Source organism: Eleutherodactylus coqui, chromosome 6 (genome assembly GCF_035609145.1).
Source record: "Eleutherodactylus coqui strain aEleCoq1 chromosome 6, aEleCoq1.hap1, whole genome shotgun sequence".
Classification (NCBI taxonomy): Eukaryota; Metazoa; Chordata; class Amphibia; order Anura; family Eleutherodactylidae; genus Eleutherodactylus; species Eleutherodactylus coqui.
In genome coordinates this window covers 225,902,466-225,907,449 of record NC_089842.1, presented here as the reverse complement: position 1 = coordinate 225,907,449, position 4,984 = coordinate 225,902,466, and positions in this window count along the sequence as shown.

The following is a 4,984-nucleotide window of genomic DNA, read 5'->3' as shown; positions in this document are numbered from 1 at the left end:
TGTTACTGGGGTCTGCCTATACTCTTGCTACAGAAATGTTACAGGGGTCTGCCTATACCTTTGCTACAAAAATGTTACTGGGGTTTGCCTATACTCTTGCTACAGAAATGTTACTGGGGTCCGCCTATACTCTTGCTAAAAAAATGTTACAGGGGTCTGCCTATAGTTTTGCTACAGAATTGTTACTGGGTTCGCCTATGCAGTTTCTACTAAATGGTTTGAGGGGTCCACCTATACTTTTGCTACAGAAATCTTACTGGGGTCTACCATGCTGTGGGTGCACAAAGATTTCCCATTGCAGTGTTTTACCGGTCAGGCTCAAATACATCGACTGACTAGGGTAGAAATGTGGGCCGAGGTCCTTGGTTGGGTGAAACTCTGCCATGTTTGGGCGCTGTGATTTCTTTAGGCGTAATACCATCTTTAAGTTCCTTGGGCTTGCCTATGCTGTGGGTGCACAAAGACTTCCCATAGCTATGTTTTACCGGTCTGGCACAAATACACTGACTGACTAGGGTAGAAATGTGTGCCGAGGTCCTTGGTGGGGTGAAATGTTGCCATATTTGGGCACTGTGATTTCTTTAGGTGTAATACCATCTTTAAGTTCCTTTGGCTCGCCCATGCTGTGGGTGCACAAAGACTTCCCATAGTGGTGTTTTACCGGTCTGGCACAAATACACTGACTGACTAGGGTAGAAATGTGGGCCGAGGTCCTTGGTGGGGTGAAACTCTGCCATGTTTGGGTGCTATGATTTCTTTAGGCGTAATACCATCTTTAAGTTCCTTGTGTTCGCCTATGCTGTGGGTGCACAAAGACTTTCCATAGTGGTGTTTTACCGGTCTGGCACAAATACACGGAATGACCAGGGTAGAAATGTTGGTCAAGGTCCTTGGTGGGGTGAAACTCTGCCATATTTGGGCGCTGTGATTTCTTTAGGCGTAATACCATCTTAAAGTTTCTTGGGCTCGCCTATGCTGTGGGTGCACAAAGACTTCCCATAGCGGTATTTTACCTGTCTGGCACAAATACACTGACTGACTTGTGTAGAAATGTGGGCCGAGGTCCTTGGTGAGGTGAAACTCTGCCATGTTTGGGCGCTGTGATTTCTTTAGGTGTAATACCATCTTTAAGTTCCTTGGGCTCGCCTATACTGTGAGTGCACAAAGACTTCCCATAGCGATGTTTTACTGGTCTGGCACAAATACACTGACTGACTAGTGTAGAAATGTGGGCCGAGGTCCTTGGTGGGGTGAAACTCTGCCATGTTTGGGCGCTGTGATTTCTTTAGGCGTAATACCATCTTTAAGTTCCTTGGGCTTGCCTATACTGTGAGTGCACAAAGACTTCCCATAGCGGTGTTTTACCGGTCTGGCACAAATACACTGACTGACTAGGGTAGAAATGTGGGCCGAGGTCCTTGGTGGGGTGAAACTCATAAGTGGGATGGGACTTCGCTCCCAGATAGAATTGCTAAAAGAGAAAGAACAGCAAAATCCAAATGTGAACAATACCGTAGATGAAATTATCAGGTTTTCCTCAAAATCCCTGAATCCCCCACAGGGGGAGAAGAGGGAGGGGGGAGGGAGAGAGAGAGTACAGGCAAGTGATGAAAGGAAGGGGGAAGGGAGGGCAGGGTAAAAGAGAGCACAATAAGGTATCTAAACAAGATTGTTTAGCAGAAAATACAAATTAAGTTAAAAAAAAAGATATTAACCCCTTAACCCCTTCCCATTGCAGGGCGTAAGTTTACGTTGTGGCAGCACGGTGCTTCCTGCAACAGGACGTAAACTTACGTCCTGGAGATAGCGTGGGATCACATAAGATCCCGCGCTATCCCGCAGCGGGAGCCTGCTGTCAGTCACAGCCGGCGTCCCGCTGCAACAGCGGGGGGGCATCGGAGATGCGCCCCCCGCTGTTAACCCCCTCCCTGCCGCGATCTAACTTAGATCGCGGCAGGGAAAGAGTTCACAGAAGGAGCGGACTCCCTCTGTGTCTCCGGCCGGCTCTCACGACAACATCGCGAGAGCCCGGCCTGTCACCATGGCAACAGGACGCCAGACACTGGCGGCGTGTATTGCCTATGCCTAGGATCGCTGTATAAGCGATAAGGCATGGCAGAGCAGTAGCTCTGCCATGACTTATGACAGCGATCATTAGGGTAGTGGTCAAAGTCCTCCAGGGGAACACAAACAGTGTAAAAAAAACAAAGATTAAAAAAATGAATAAAAAAAATGTAAAAAAAGCATTTTTTATGCTTTTTCTCAGATTAGCATAAAAAAAGGTAAAAAAAAAATAACCTCCCACATATTTGGTATTGTCGCGTCCATAACGACACGTACAATAAGTTGCACATGCTTTTGACTGTGCACGGAAAAAAACGCAAAAAAAAACGCTAAAAAACTGAGGCAAAATGCTAATTTTTAGCATTTTGCCTCACTAAAAACGCAATAAAAGTGATCAAAAAAGCCGTATGTACCCCATAATGGTCCCAATAAAAACTACAGCTCGTCTCGCAAAAAATAAGCCCTCACAGAGCTCCATACATCAAAAAATAAAAAAGTTACAGGACTTTGAATGCAGCGATTTAGAATAGAAAAAAGATTTCCCAAAAAAAGGGTTTTTATTGCAGAAAAGTGGGAAAACCTAAAAAAAATGTAAGAATTTTGGTATCGTTGTAACCGTACCAGTCCGCAGCAAAAATGGAATGTCTCATTTATGCTGCATGATTAACGCTGTAAAAAAAAAAAAAAAAAATCTATGGCAGAATTGATGCGTTTTCTCTCCCTGTTATCATAAAAAAAAAAAAAAAAAAGTTTTACAATATAGTCTATGTACCCAAAAGTGGCACCGATAAAAACTACAGTTTGCCACGCAAAAAACAATCCCTCATACGGCCGCATCGACGGAAAAATAAAAAAAGTTATGACTTTTGATAAACGGAGAAGAAAATCCGCCAAAAATTGTTGCGTCCTTAAGCCCAAAATAGGCCATGTCATGAAGGGGTTAATGACGCAGACTGTTTTTTCCCCCATTTTCGTTTTCCCTCTTCCCGTTTTAAAAAATTGTAACTCCTTTTTTTATCCATTGACATAGCTGTATGAGTGCCTGTTTTTTGTGGGACAAGTTGTATTTTTCAATGGTACTATTTAATGCACCATATAATGCACTGAAAAACTTCTAAGTAAAGTTAAATGAAAAGAGATTCTGCCATTTTTCAGCGCTTCTTGTTTCTAAACCACAGATACTGCAACAAAAATGACATGATAACTTTATTCTATGAGTTAGTATGATTGCTATGATACCAAACTTACAGTTTTTTCTGTGCTGTACAACTTTTATTTTATGGACAGAAAGACATTTAATTAAAGCCATTTACTTAATAATCCACGAAAGCTGCAACTTAGTGGTCCCTATCGAGTCCCTCTGTATCAGGATGTTGGCAGATAGATTGAATAAATATTTCTAGGGTAAGTATAAACAAGGAAGGGGAGAAGGGAGCAGCCTTGGAGAACTCTGTTGCAGGACAGCTAGTCTCACATGTCTACCATCTTCCGTGGTCAGGCCCTGCTCCCCCAGGTGTTTGCTCATTATATCCTCTCTTTATGGTATACTGGCATGTCATCTGGTACTGTATATGTTACGGAAAATTGAGTTCAATTCTGCAGTTGAAACAAAGCTGTGGCCACTCCCCTTTGACCATATCAGTGGAGTAGTGTGTTTTGTTGTTTGGGAGTAGTTAGTGAAGTCCAAGGTAGAGAATGGTGCAATCTCCCTGTTTCTCTCATAATGTTTATAAGCGCTCATTCAAACAGGCATATGCATATTTCAGCCGTGAAAATCTATATTTACATGATTTAAATATGCAAATTTACACATGAAAAAAGGAACAGAATGCCCCATTGATTTATATGGGCTATTTTGATGCTTAATACACCAAAACAGGACATGATGCTTTTTTTTCATGCGAACAAAGTACTTGTGAAGAATACGCAGATATGAATGAACCCATTGAAATCAATAGTTTCCATGCACTGTGTATTATGCACATAGAAAATTTGCATATAATATGTAGCATATTTATGTAAATGAGCCCTGAGATGTATATCTCGCTTTATCTCTCATAATGTCTATAGCCATCATCCAGTCAATATCTGTAACCATCAATCAGCCGTGTCTATAGCCATCATCCTGCCGATGTCTACAATCATCAATAAGCCACATCTATAGCCATAGTCTAGCTATGTTTCTACTGATCATCTAGCCATGTTTGAAGCCATCATGCAGCCATGTCTATATGGATCAAACAGCCTACATCTATAGCCATTGTCTAATCCCATTTGGAGTAATCATCCAGCCATGTTTATAGCAATCATGTAGCTATATCTATAGCCATCATCTGGTTATGTCTAGAGATTTAACAGTCATATATAGCCATTATCAATGACTCCATACTTTCCTCAGTCCCACAAGTCCACTGCCTAACTGTAACATTTGACACTATCCTACCCTTCAAACCAAACATACAAACTCTCACCATCAACAACTCAAAAACATCTGTTGGATATGCTCTTTCCTCAAATCCAATTTAAAAAAATCCTAGTACATGCTCTTATCATCTCTAGACTACTGTAACGTCCTTCCATCACCCTTGCACTCTTCCAATCCATCCATTACTCTGTTGGCGAACTAAAACATTTCTCCCCTGCTATTCCTCTGCCTCTCCCCTTTGCCAATTCTATCATTGACTGCTCGTTATCCAGAGAATCCAGTTCAAACTATTATTAATAACATACAAACCTGTTGCCTCCATACATGCGTGCTCTAATATCCCAATATTTCTTCACAGAAAATCTCCAGTCCTCACAAGACCTTCCTCTATGCTCTTCACTAGTCTGTTCCTTGATTGCACAATCATCTTCAAAATTTCCTCTGTACATCACCCATAATCGGAAACTCACTAATCCAATATATCAGACTCCATCA